At 44.6% G+C, this 15,025-nt stretch overlaps 1 long non-coding RNA gene across 1 annotated transcript; it reads right to left on the reverse strand.

The window, feature by feature from the left end:
• Window positions 1-4,973: 4,973 nt before the first annotated feature.
• LOC149346984 (uncharacterized) lies at window positions 4,974-13,227 on the reverse strand. Its single transcript, XR_016292115.1, has 3 exons — window positions 13,203-13,227; window positions 11,713-11,805; window positions 4,974-5,094 (listed from the first exon to the last, which is right to left on the reverse strand). It is a non-coding gene; the product is annotated as an uncharacterized LOC149346984 (long non-coding RNA).
• Window positions 13,228-15,025: the final 1,798 nt, after the last annotated feature.

A 15,025-nucleotide genomic window follows, 5' to 3' on the forward strand; every position in this document is an offset into this window, starting at 1 on the left:
CACTCACTCACTCACTCACTCACTCACTCACTCACTCACTCACTCACTCACTCACTCGCTCACTCACTCACTCACTCACTCACACGCACACACAGACACACACGCACATAACACGCACGCACGCACTCACGCGCACACACACACACACACACACACACAGAAGCCGCTGCCTTCCAAAGGCGAGATATATGCCTAATTCTTTATCGCTTCGTTGCTTGCTGTGAGGAAAGGCGAGCCGAAATCTTTAAACTTAAAGGGGCTGCGAAACACTGCCTGGGGGAATACCTGCTTTACTTCAGGTGGGTTCTTTATGTCACACAGATGCTGACTTAAAAAGAATTACAGGAATCGATGCACAGGAACGGGAGTTATTCAGTGAAGAAATTTCAAAATACAAGCAAACAAAACGCTGCCCTCAACGCGATTTTGGCGGGGCTTCCCACTCCTATTTCGCTCTCCCAATGACGGCACCTGGCGCAACCAATCAAAACAGCCAGCCAGAGCACGTCGCGGAAGTTTGTACTCCATGGTTGCCTGCTCTCTGTGAGACTGGCAGCGTTGTTTCCATGCCAGAGCGCCCCTGGTGGTGTGTTTTTATTTTACTTGCTTTGCAGGGCTTTTATCTAAGACAAACAAATTGTTTTTGTTGATCTAATATAAAACGCAGACAGATGACAAAATGTGTCTCTATTTATTCACACAATTTGCAGTATATTTACTGTTTGTCCGGTCTTCAAGCTCGCGCACGGTGATGTCATATCCGCTGCTAAAAACCCGCCACTGTGTGGCGGCACCATCAGAGCCATGTAGTTGTTTTTGGGAGGACATTAAAATATTAAAAAACGGAATGTACGCGGTATTGCCGACGCTAATAGCACCATTATAACTCACTGTATGCAATCAACAGGCAAAACAGTTAACTAAGATTGTGTTTCTGGGCCCCTTTAAGACACCGAAAGAAGCTTGAGATAGTCATTCCTCGACGACAACAAGCGCTGTGTTGGTGGAGGAGGCTTTCCGGCATGAAAACTTACTGTATGCAAACCGCATGAGGAACGTCGAATACTGCAGACGGAGACCTATCTTATTACAAACTATTTATATCTGAAGCCTAAAGTATAAGTAAACCCCTATACATGTCAGAGTAAGTATTTTTATTTATAGCTTTATGTTCCAAAGCAGTTTTAATCAGACGGGCTTTCAAAAGCCTTGTCACAATCTAAACATATCGCATCGACTAAACTATTCCAGTCTCACTTTACTGCCAGATGACGCAAAATTTTGAGCACTTGGGCCGTTAAAATGTCCTCAATGAAAAACATGCCGGCTATCAATGACGAAATTCTTCAAAACCGAAAGTCGAAATGTGCATAAATATTATGTTCTGGAGGGCCTTCAGAAAGAGAGCAAGTAAATAGGTTTCTAAAAAGAAACAAGCGACTCATGCTGTTCATTTGTTATTGGTGTGATTTTAGGATGAATCCTTTCGTTTCAACGTTCGGGACATGACACTGATTTTTAGCGCGCTCAGTGGATTGCATGTCATTGGTGGGACATGCTATATATTCACGCTGTGAGACCCCGAATACTGGCTTACAGGATGAAGCCGTGGGACAGATTTTATTGGGGGAGAACCTCCTTCTTAGGCCTCACAATAAACTGTGACCCATGGCTTCATCATGTGACGCGGTATTTGAGGCCTCACAGCATTAAAAAAAAACGCGACCCAACAGTGACCCACAACGCCGTGAACGTGTTCAATATCGAGCATAACTATTGCGCGCACCTTTCAGCATAACAAATATAAAAGCAAATAGCAGTAAATCAGCTCCCGGCTAATTTCACAGATCAGAAGCAAGCAAACCAACACCCAATGAACACCAATACTCTATGGGACTTCCTGGGGACGTTTGTAACGTCCCGTGGACGTCCAGTGCAGTTTCAGTGGCTGTTGGCCAGCGTACCGTATCCGCTTGACAGATATTTTTAACCAGCAATTCTGCCAGACGAGGTTAATCCCGCAGCGACCTCATAATTAGTACGGAAAACTAACCAGATACAAAAGTGATGTTATCGGCTACTTCTTTCGTGCCTCAAAAACCAAGTGTCTTTAAAGGTGCACTAAAGGGGAATCTGAACTCGTCTTTTTACCGTATGTTTGTATTCTGCTGCATATACGTAAATTGTTCCGGCGCACTGTCCGTATTTATTATGTAAGGCTTTGGTCCGTGCTTGTCTTCTACACTTATGGTGTATGGGGTGCATGTTTTTGGGAAGTAATAGGATTAGTAGGGCTGCCCTAAAGTCGCGAGGTAAGTCTACTTTAGCGCAGGAACTCGATCTACACTTTCCGAGCATTCTTGTAAAATATGGAATCATTGTACTGTGTGCCGATTTCCCTAATTTAAATCCAATTAAACATCCCGGCTCCCGCCTTTTTTCAAACTCACAGCTGATGGTAGGGGGAGTCAACCAACCAATCTTTCAGCCAGTCCCGTGGCGGCTTGCCGCTCTGCCATCCGCGGAGGGATACGTAGTGATTGGAGAAAGCAAAGAGTCCGCGCGTATTCTTATTTCCGTGTTCCTAATTAGCAGATATGCAGTCCCTGACTGAATCTATTTATTCACGGAAACGTAAAAAAAAACAATAAAAGCGAAATCGAAGCCGCCACGCGACTACTTTAAAGGCACACCAATGCGTTAGTTGATTCCTCCTACCTTCACCGATGAGTTAAAACAAAGGCAGGGGCCGGAGCGTTTAATCCAATCTAAATTAGATTGACATTAGATCTAATTTATTGTCGGCACAGGACAATAATTCGAAGTTTCTAAGAATGCTTGGAACATGTACATCGAGTTCCTGCGGTAAAAAAAGGAGCTCAGATTCCTCTCTAGCGCACCTTTAATCAAGAGGTTCGAAACCAGGCGCATCTATAGCGACAATTGACGCCAAAATATTCCTGAGGACTCAAAAAGAAATTCTGTTGAGTGTACGCATTGAGAATGGGAGTCTAAGCCATGTGCATCAATTGCATTTTCATCTCTGAACATTCATCATCTCAAACCTTCCATTCGTCGCTAACGTCCAATCCTGCGAGAGTAAATGACCCTTGCTTCCGGGGCTCACTGTCTCATGAGTGGTGGAGGCGACTCTCGGTCGCCCAGTCTTCCCGTCGCGTACAGGAACACCGTTTGCGGTCAATTTCCAAGTGTGCTTAAATTGTAATCCCAAACTAGTGTGTGGTTGTTTTCGACTAAGCTGGAAATTCGATAATTGTCCCATTTTTCTTGCCTAGTGCGCATTTAAAGAGCTGTCATTCGTTTATAGTGTAGTGCTAAATACTTGATACATATCTTCTGTGTGGGTTTCTGTGCTTTAAGAGCGTGCAAACTGACCAAAATTTGCTCAGCCATAGTGCGGAGGGAAAAGCTGAGCCACAGCACGTTTTCGATATCCTATAAAACTGTTATGCCATACTAAAGCCTACCTCCAAACCTCTTGTTGAAATCAGGTGCCTGTGTAGTATCTGAAAAGCAAACTAGTAGAAATTATTTAACCCTATTACTAGTTAACATTACCATGTTTCGCCTTACCCCGCCGCGGTGGCTCAGTGGTTACGGCACTCGGCTGCTGGCCAGAAAGACGCGGGTTTGATCCCGGCCGCGGCGGCTGAATTTCGATGGAGGCGAAACTCTAGAGGCCCGTGCACTGTGCGATGTCAGTGCACGTTAAAGAACCCCACGTGGTCGAAATTATCCGGAGCCCTTCACTACGGCGTCCCTCGTAGCCCGAGTCGCTTTGGGACGTTAAACCCCAATTAACCAAACCATGTTTCACCTGTTTTCTGATGTTCGCCATCACTGGTGTTATAGCGTCCAGTTTTCAAGGTTTCTTAGAAAGCTGCCTTTTTCTCCTCATTATCTGTTGTTAACTCACTTTTTTTTCTCTTCCTCGCGCTGCCTCTGAAGCCCTGTGAACCTGTTAGCAGTTAAAAGGTTTTGTTCGTTTCACCTCAACAGGTAATGTTGTTATCTTGATATATAATATATTTCTAGCGTCTATGTTTTTGTGCGAAACATATTTGGCATCAACACAGGTAATGTTGTTATCTTAATATATAATATATTTCTAACGTATATGTCTTTTGTGCGAAAGATATTTTTAACATTACGCATATTATATGGTGTGGTATCTAGAGCTTATCGTCCCGAACGTGTACGTGGGGTTTGAACCGCGCCTTAATAATGATCTGTAATTTAATTTCGTCTGCCTAGAATTATCCACGTCACCGATTTTGCTCAGCACAAGGACCATTCTGCATTTAGCGTCCGTCAAAATGCGGCCTCCACGTGCAGGGTTCGATCCTCTTGTTTGGACTCAGCCGCCGGACACCGCAGCATCACGTTTCCAAACGCGAATATTTCCTGTGATTCAGGCTTACAGTACTCAGTACCAATAAGCAAAATAAAATGCATCAAAGCTTAAGTCATGTTCAAAACCGATGCGCTAAACCGAACATCACCTAAAAGAGATACCTTGACTTGAGCCAGTAATAGGACAAATGCTGTACGTCGCGGTATAGAGGCAAAGGGTCGTACAAAATGCATGCCATTTTATTGAAGTACAGGTATTGATTTTAAAATTGTTGGTGCCTAAGACTGACCACACAAAAACGTTACCATCAGGACTGGCCACAGAAATGCCCCTTCGGAAAAGAACACCTTCTTCCCACAGTTTGCTAGATAACAATCCAGCCTTTGTAATATTTCTTAGTACTGGCAGCAGCATATGCTGCCTAATAAGGACGACGGATGTAAATATCTCGCAAAACCACTACAGTGAACTCAGCTGAGCTTTATTTACGAACGTCGTTTCATCTACCACTCAGGCTCTTGTGTTGGCTTTTTCGTCTTCGGTGACTTGGTTTTCTTTGTTTTCTTTGGTTTCTTGGGTTTCTTGGTCTTTTTTGTGCCCTTAGTTGGCTTCTTGACCCCAATATCTTGGAGGAACTTTAGTACCTCATCATCATTCTTGTCGAAGCAACCGACGCCTACTCCGGAGATCTCAGCGCAGAGCCCGGTGTCATCGCCGTACTGTCGAGGGGCGAAACGTTGGGGTTAGGCAACATGAGCCCAAAATTCTTGGCATCTTCTGGGCACTTAAAAGTATGAAACGAGAAGCTGGGCCCTCCAGATTGTTCAAACGCGCCTTAACCACACATCGTCTATAATTTTAAAACTTCAGCCTTCATCGGTTGTGAGAGCATTGAATCACCAGCCTGACTACGCCCACTGCAGGCCAAAGGCGTCTCCCATGTCTCTCCAATGAACCCTGTCCTTCGCCAGTTGCGACCACCGTATTCCCTGCAAACTTCTTAATCTCATCCGCCCACCAAACTTTCTGCCGTCCCCTGCTACGTTTGCCTTCTCTTGGAATCCACTCCGTTACTCTTAAGAGCCAGCGGTTATCTTGCCTTCGCATTGCATGCCCTGCCCAAGCCTATTTCTTCCTCTTGATTTCAACTAGGATGTCATTAACCCGCGCTTGTTCCCTCACCCACTCTGCCCTCTTCCGATCTTATAACGTTACACCTAACATTTTTCTTTCCATAGCTTGAAGTTTGAAGTTTGAAGTTTATTTATTTCAGGCAGACGTGATACAAATGTACAGGTCTGTCTAAGAGGCTGACAAAAAGGCACAGGTGCCTGACGAGTGTCAGCCTCTCAATACACACAGCACCTCAGCATACGGTGAAGGAAAAGAAAGGAAAAAGTGGACATGAAAACGGTTGCAGGCACTGAATTACAGGTGAAAAAACGAAAAAAAAGAAAAAAACATGCAGCGATACAAAACGTGACGCAAAGGTAAGAAACTAGCACTCAAAAAGCAAGAAATGTACGAAGTCAAGTCCTTTCTACTATGACATTAAGTAGGCATTCAACTTCTTTTTGAAAACCCCTATGGACGGTGATTGATTTACAATTGTCATGATGGCTGGGTGACGATTTAACAAATCGGGTATAACAAAGGATTGCTTTTGCATGCCATAATTTGTGCGTATTTTACATATGTTGTAAGCTGTGCACCTTGTGTTGTAGCTGTGTTCTTTCAGCAGATATTTTCGGAAAAATTCAGTTTCATTAAGCTTGACTGCGCGGAATATGGCAATTGCAGTTTTTCTGTTTAACAGGTTTTCGATAGTTAGCACAGTGTTCTTCTTGAAAAGTGGGGCAGAATGAGTCCTGTAAGGTGCATTTTCTATAATGCGTACTATTCGTTTCTGTAATGTATATAACCTATCTAAGTTGGTTTTTGTTGTAGTTCCCCAAACGGATAAACAGTATTGAAGGCGTGAATGCACTAGACTATAATAAAGCTGAATTTTCAGTTGTTGGGGTAGCAAGTTTCTTAACTTATTAATAATACCAATAGATCTCACAATACTGGTTTTTATGCTGTCGATATGATTTGACCAGTTCAAGTTTTCTTCAAACAAAACTCCCAGAAATTTATGAGAAATGGAGCGCTCGATGGTCTCACCGTTATATTTTAGCGCTATGTTTTCATCAATATGCTTACCACGAGGGCGAAAAACAATGTACTTTGTTTTCTTAATGTTAAGTTCTAATTTATTTATTCTTAGCCATTCAGAAATGTTCTTTAGCCAAATGTTAGCTTCGCGCTGAACATTAGATAAGTTTGCACCAGAAAAAAATACGTTAGTGTCATCAGCATATAGTATGATGTCTGCTGTTAGGGGCACGTTAATAATGTCATTTATGTACAAAAGAAAAAGGAGCGGACCGAGAATAGAACCTTGTGGGACACCATATTTGATATCTCCTAGTGCGGATCTCGATTTAAGTATTTCTGTGCACTGTAGTCGATTACTTAAATAGCTTTTCACTAGGTTAAGTGCAATTCCCCTTATGCCATACTCACTTAACTTTAGCAATAAGATATCGTGTTTGATAGAGTCGAACGCCTTTTTAAAGTCAAGAAATATTCCTATTGTGAACAGTTTATTCTCAAAGTTGCTAACTATTTTTTCTTTAATGCGTAGTAGTGCTGTTTCCGTACATTGTTGTTTTCGAAACCCGTACTGTTTATCGGTCAGAATGTTATTTATATTGCAGAAACTTAATAAACGTTTATTAATCACCTGTTCGACTACTTTTGAAAAAACTGGCAAGATAGAAATGGGCCTGTAGTTGTTAATGTCATTCCTGTCACCACCTTTAAATATCACGGATACTTTCGCGATTTTTAATTCGTCTGGAAAGATACCATTTGATAATATCAGATTGCACATGTATGAAAGGGGTTTACTAATGAATGCGGCAACTGTTTTGACAGGCTGTGCTTTTATACCGTCGATACCACAAGCTGCCGAGTTCTTTAACTTGGAAAGAAGATCGCATATTTCTGTCTCATCTGTAGGTGTGAAAAATAAAGACCTGCTTATACTAGCGGACATATACGATCTATACGTAGGTTTGCTAGTGTCCGAAGCACTTGAGGATCCACTTTTCAAGAAATGTTGGTTAAACTTATTCGCGAGTGAAACTCCGGTGTATATTGTTCCTCCATCGCTTATCTCAGAAACAGGGCTTTCTTTTTTATGAGGAAGCAGTTCATTTAGAGTTTTCCAGACCTTTTTGGGGTCATTAAGAATAGTACTGAATTTGTTCTCATAATAATTTTCGCGTGCTAATTTTACATCCCGGGTCAGTCTGTTTCTTACCTTTTTAAATTTTATTAAGTACTCCGGATTCCTTGTCTTTATAAAAGCAGCAAAAAGTCGTTCTCGCTCTTTTATTCTTTTTAACAGCTCGTTGTCAATCCATGGTTTTCTGCATTTCCTATTGCATTTAGTCTCTCTTAAAGGAAATGCCTCCTCATAAAGCTGTTTGAATACTGTAGCAAAACGGCAGAACGCCTCTACAGGATCCGTCATGTTGTAAATGCAAGACCAGTCTAGTTTGCTGATTGATCTTTCAAAAATAGCCATCGTGCTCTCGTTTATTGCTCTGTATGGTGGTCGCACGTCATGTTCGCGTTGTCGGTGTATTTTTGTTTCTGGGTTAAAAAATACAAATATCGGCATGTGATCACTTACATCTGATATTAGGACACCCGACTCTAGACCAGCTGTTTGCGTCGTGAAGCACAAGTCAAGTAGGGTTTCAGATTCATTCGTCACCCTTGTAGGAACAGTGATAACATTTCCGTAGCCAAAAGAAAAGAACACATCTAAAAATGCCTGCGCGTGATGCTCCAAATAAAGTAGATTAATATTAAAATCCCCAGTGACAACGACACGTTTGCCAAGATGTGAACAGTAATCAAACATGTGCTCTATAAAATCAAGCAGCTTAGATTTGACTCCAGTGGGTGGTCTGTAAATAACGACAAATATAGTTCTAGCACATTCAATCATCAGTGATTCGTAGTCATCAAGCGTAACCGTAAACTCACGAATAACATCAAAGGAATAGTTTGATTTGACATAAAAAGCTACACCTCCCCCTCTTTTGTTTTTCCTGGGCAGTGAAACACATCTATATCCTGGGAAGTGCACCGCATCAGACTCATCACGAAACCATGTCTCAGAAAAAGCCATAATATCAAATTCGTGGTTTAATTCATCTAGGAGCAAGCAAACAGATTCATGTTTACTTTTTAAGCTTTGTGCATTCAAGTGAAACATAGAAAGCCGGTTGCCACGGCGAAATGATCTGCTTTCTTTAAAGGATTGCGTGTCATAGTACTTGCATTCGCGAGAAGGGATTGTCATTTTGAGCACAAATAAACCAAGAAACTGGCACAGATGACTGCCTCTACCTTATTTTATCGAGATCTTCCATCGTGACAATTCTGATAACCCGAGAGCGGCCGGCACGGCGTACGAACAGTCTACCATTCTTGTGCCACGCAAATTCATAGTCTTTTTCATCTGCTCGTGCCTTCATGTGCCAGAAAAGCTTTTTGTTTTGTGCTGTGAGGTTTTCATTGAAATAAATGTTTTTTCTTGATTCTTTCAGTGCAGCTTTTTTTTCGAGCCAAGCGTCTCTTGTTCTACGGGAAGTAAAGCGGACAAGAACGGGTGGAAACTTCACATTCCTGTCGGTACTAGCTTTCTCAGCATCGACATCAGTTCCATCAGATCGTGGCTTCAGGGGAAGGCGGTGGGCGGATTCAATGTCTGATCCAGAGAGAGGCGGAAGCTGCAGATCGTCTGCGATACGATTAAGCTTTTCTAGCAGATTTTCACTTTCATGTAAGGGAAGACCATGTACTTCTAGATTGAGCCGTCTGCTGTACTGATCGATGTCATTTACTTGCTGCCGCAGCTCATGAATTTCCTGATCATTTACTTTGACCTCCAGCTTCTCCACACGTTTACGTAGGCTTGCGATGTCCGCATTTTGCTGCTTCATCTGAATGATGACCTCGTCATATTTTGAGGACATCTCGTGCATTGACTGTTCGACATTTAATACTGTGTCCTTTATTTCCTCCAAGGCATCTACTTTAACTTTCATTTCGATTAGAATGGCAAGTTTGCGGTGAATCTCTAAAATTTCAGCTGAAAGGTTCGGCTCAGCTACCTCGTCATCGGCTGCGGCACTCTGACCACTTCGGGCCTTGGCTGTTTTGCAAGTGGCACATTTCCAGGAATTTAGGGCCGCCTCGGATTTTTTTCGGTGCGCAGTTAAAGATACTCCCGAACAGGCGCCCACATGATAACTGAACTGACATTCCGAACAAGACAGGAAAATTTCGTCGTCGCCAAACGAGTTGTTGCATATGAGACATTCAGACATGTTTATAAAACCAGGCGCGCTCAGCAGCAGCGGCAACCACACACCCTCTGAGTACAAAGTCAACGGGACCAACCTGTAATATATGAAGGGTTGTTTTAGCCGAGCGCCAGGAACATTCGGGACCGCTGCTGCTGAGTGTATGTGAAGCTGCTGTCGATGTGGGCCCTTTTTGTAGTGGTCCTGATGTGACGTGGTTATGAAGTGGGGATGAACGGAACAGGGGCGTTGTCTTCTGTTAATCGGCTGGATCTGGGCTTGAGGAAGGAGCAAGGCACGTGCTGGTGATGATGTGAATCCTGTAATATATGAAGGGTTGTTTTAGCCGAGCGCCAGGAACATTCGGGACCGCTGCTGCTGAGTGTATGTGAAGCTGCTGTCGATGTGGGCCCTTTTTGTAGTGGTCCTGATGTGACGTGGTTATGAAGTGGGGATGAACGGAACAGGGGCGTTGTCTTCTGTTAATCGGCTGGATCTGGGCTTGAGGAAGGAGCAAGGCACGTGCTGGTGATGATGTGAATCCTGTAATATATGAAGGGTTGTTTTAGCCGAGCGCCAGGAACATTCGGGACCGCTGCTGCTGAGTGTATGTTCGCTCGCTGAGTTGTCGCTGAGTGTATGTTCGCTCGCTGAGGACAGCTCGCTGAGTTGTCCTTAACTTAAGCTGAATCCTCTTTGTTAGCCTCCACGTTTCTGCCCCACAGGTGAGTAACGGTAAGATACAGCGGTTGTACACTTTTATCTTGAAAGATATCGGTAAACTGTAATTCATGATCTGAGAGAACCCGCCATATGCGCTCCACCCCATTCTTATTCTTCTAGTTATTTCCCTCTCATGAAACTGATCATGAGACTGTTGAATAGAGGGCGTTAAGTGTCACACCAGAAGCATTCCAAAAATCAATCTAATGAAAAAATCTGCGCTACCTGAACATTTCGTCCACAATTATTATGACGGATTGATTGACTGAAAGCTTCTGTAGAGAAAACGGCACCTGAGAGAATCACGACCCATGCCTGATACAAGTAGATTAAAACATATCACACCTGATTAGGTTGAAAAGTAAGGCATCCAGCTCTCTTTGTTTTACTCAAGGAAGGTGGGGATATTTGAACAATCAATATTACGGATTTAAATCATTTTTACCGGCTGCCGCTGCAGTGGCATTATGCCCATGACGAAAGCGTATGACCTTTATAACATGCGATTTAAGCTGCTAAGTTTTCCAGCCGCTTTCATTGTACAATTCAGTGGCTACCGTGGACATACTGACCGAAGCAGCTCGAAGTATGACATGCAGTACAAAATACGTTGACACATAGTGCACTGACTTAAAGCAGATGTTACAGTTTTCAGCCAGTGATGTATGCGTTAAGCTGTTTCATTCGCCTACTACTTTTAGATTTCTCCAGACAGCGTACAAATATATCGCTGCTTAGCTGCGCCTTGCAAGAAACTTCTGTGCGCACAGTTGGCATAGTATTATTTCCATCTCGATCCGACCCTTTCTACTATCGACCCATGGTGAGTTTTTCTTTACGCCTCAAGAATAAACTTTACAAAGTACGTAAAAATATTTTTGTTTTGATCACTGGGGCTTCGCGCACACGAAACTGCTGCGCTCACCACCCTCCTGTGGTAGAACTTTCTTTGACTATCATTAAGGTTTCCTTACAATTTTATGCGCGCAGAGCATAATCTTTTCATGCTCTGCGCGCATAAAATTGTAAGGAAAGCTTAATGATAGTCAAAGAAAGTTCTACCACAGGAGGGTGGTGAGCGCAGCAGTTTCGTGTGCGCGAAGCCCCAGTGTAAATACCCATCTGTAAAGACCTTGGTTCACTCGAAGCTCCCTCAGAGGGGATACGGGCACTGTGTGATCTTACCTGGCAAGTAGTTCCATTTACGTAATATCCCATCTTCCACACGCCACCATCTGTCTGTCCACAATAGTAATTGCAGCTTGGAACTGGCTCTTCCTGAAGCAGAGAGTACAAGCAGATATTACAAAGAGATTGATCCCTTTAAGAGTGAAAATTTATTTCCGCACAGCTGTGGCCTTTTCGCGGCAAATTAACTATTCATCGTCTACGCAAGAGCCGAGTATACGTGAGCTAATAGCATTCTAACTGACTCAGGCATGTACAACCTAAACCTAAAGGTATCCTCAAAGTAAATCAACCTAAAAGTAAATTTGCAGGTGTTCGAATTATCTGACTCGAGCTTCTGCGTTAGCTGTACGAGCAGAAGTCAAACCGTGAGGGGTCCATTGGCATGCTTACTCCATATAAGAGGTCATTCATTGAAACTCACTGACAAATATGGTCATCAGAGTTAATGATTCGCATCACTGGCGAAGATGTCATTCATGATGGTCTCATGGTATTGGCTCTGCTTCTAGCGAACGACGTGACGTGCTCACTACAAGCCCTTACGGGGTGACGCTTTAGGACAAGGGTGTTGCTTAAGCTCACAATGTGTGAGGTCAATAACGTGAACCTGACATCATGTGCTGAAAGCATTAGAGGAAACGCTGAACTAAGCCGAATGAGGAAGCTATAGCGTCGGCTCTGCGGCGACGCCCGTCCGGACGGCGTCTCGAGCATCAACTGGAGTCCCTACTCTGCTCCGACGCCTCGCCGTACCTCCTCGCCCAGCGCGCCAAGTCATCGCTACCGAGCCTGGGCACCAACTTTAGACAAAATGGTAGATTGGTTTTTGAGGAAAGGAAATGGCGCAGTATCTGTCTCACACATCTCGGCGGACACCTGAACCGCGCCGTAAGGGAAGGGAGGAAGGTGGGAGTGAAAGAAGAAAGAGAGAAAGAGGTGCTGTAGTGGAGCTCTCCGGAATAATTTCGACCACCTGGGGATCTCTAACGTGCACTGACATCGCACAGAACACGGGCGCCTCTTGCGTTTCGCCTCTATCGAAATGCGGCCGCCGCGGTCGGGTTCGAAGCCGGCTACTCCGGCTCGGTAGTGAATCTTTTTTTGCTCGGACTCGTTTTTTTTGCGCGTTCTGCTATTTTCCCGTGTGTTCCCTTCCGCGTACTTAAAGTCTTTAATCGCTGTTACTATCATTTTTGCTATTCTATCGCAGTGCTATCATTTCTGCTATTGTAGAATCATACAAGTAAGAAGCGTAAATTGAACGACAGAGGGGCACGACTACAGCTCCGAGTCCTACATGTCAGCACAACGCCTCGAGCTGGACTGCGAGACCTGACAACAGGGTTCAGTACAGCGTACCTGGTGCCTGATTTCGTGCATCGATAAAGGTATTGGTTGAGGCCTACCTTCTGAGATCCATTATTGACTTGTTTATGCTTACGCAAAACAGAGAGAAAGAGAAAATAGGGAATGCTGTTACTCACTGTTGCTTGTTTAGGAGGGCATCCAATAACACTTTCAGCCAGGGTATGGGGTACTGTGAAAAGAGAAAATGGGGGTCACTGTTGCATCCAAATTTACCCATTCGGTCATACCAAAATTTGCAGCAGTCTGTCACCTTTCGAGCCTTTGCCCGGCAAAGTTTCTGGCCTCCTGTTGTCCGCATGAAAATAAAAATCCCCCTCTGTGTAAGCGTCCAGTCATAAAAGTTCAATCAGGGTTTAGGACGTTTATAAACGGGCTTCTACGGTGTCATGTGTTGCCAGGTACGGGCTGTGGACTCGGTGAAGGCTAGGAAATGTTAATCCCTGAGCACAAACTGGTTGGCAGCGGCGGGATAAGGACAAGACTGGTGGACAGCTGCTGACGAGAGAGCGTCTTCGACGATCTGGGATCAACGGAGCTCCGCTACGTGGCTCAGGGAGTCACCTTTGTCGCATCGCAGCGTGAAGGCCAGGCGAGAAGACAATCGCTTAAAGGCAACCTCGACGATTTGGGATCGACCAGGCTGAATGATGGTGTAGCTTCTTTGGCGGCGGGATAAGGACAAGGCTGGTGGACGCCTGCTGACGAGAGAGCGTCTTCGAGGATCCGGGAACAACGGAGCTCCGCTACGTGGCTCAGGGAGTCACCTTCGTCGCAGCGCAGCGTGAAGCCTTGGCGTAAAAACAACCGTTCAAAGGCAACCTCGACGATCTGGGATCACCGGACTTGGCAGTTCCGGACTTCGGAAGTCACGGTGGCCATCGAGGGCTCCTGGTTTGGTGAGTGCTGAAGCGACTACGTATTGCCAGACGATTTAGAACTGGGTTCTATCTGAGCAATCGACTGCATTTATTCACCACTGTGTGTGTGATTAGTTTGCAGATTTTGTAGTCGGCTCTCGCCAACCATGGATTTAAAGAACTTGAGTAAAGACGAATTGCTGCTCTTGGCAGCTGAACTTGGTTTAGAAGTAAACCAACGTACGCGGAAGCCAAAGATTCGCCATAAAATTGAAGAGGGGGAGTTTGAAGAGGACGAGATAACGGAGGCTTGGGAAAAGATATGCCGAGTGCAGAAGGAAAATGAACGGAAAAGAATAGAAGAGCAACGGGTAGCGTCAGAGCAACAGGAGCGGGAAATAGAGGGAGCAGCAGTGAACGCACGGGAATCAACGAGAAGAGTCTTCCTCCAGCAGCGGAAGAGAGCAGCGGCTCGGGGAGCCAGTCTGTACCTTCCAAGGGCCTGGGGCTCTCTTTTCTTTTGGGTCAAATTCTTTTAATAAAGACCCATTTCCCAGCCTTCACCAAGTCCACAGCCCGTACCTCGCAACACATGGCGATCAACGCTTAGAGATGATGAAAGGTTATCAGGCAAAATACGGATGACACCAGCGGAACCCAGGTGCCTAAGCTTCTCCTCATTCCATCTTCTATCATATTACAGCCCCTAGCGTAATTCTTATCTGCGCTTCCGAAAACATAGCTATTCCTTGTACGGATGCCTTTCTCTTTATTGGATAGAAATGTACTTCTTGCATGAAGCGGCTCACGCCTCACATAACTGGGTCGCATTGTACCACCCTGCCGCATACCTCCATTTAGAGCGATTAAGTACAGAAAAATATGTTGAGGCAGCCACACGCATCTAGAGGGTATAACCCGTCAGGAAGCTGTTCCTGCACCGCATACACTCCATTCACAAAAGCGTACGACCCTTTGCGCCAAGACGTCGTCCAGCGTTGCGGCTGGGCATTTCGATCGATCATAACGTCTCCCGCCGACTTAACAGCCCCTAAGATGCGAAAAGCTAGATTGCAAAGCAT

Source organism: Amblyomma mixtum, chromosome 4 (assembly GCF_055824585.1).
Source record: "Amblyomma mixtum isolate Tamu chromosome 4, ASM5582458v1, whole genome shotgun sequence".
NCBI classification, from domain to species: Eukaryota; Metazoa; Arthropoda; class Arachnida; order Ixodida; family Ixodidae; genus Amblyomma; species Amblyomma mixtum.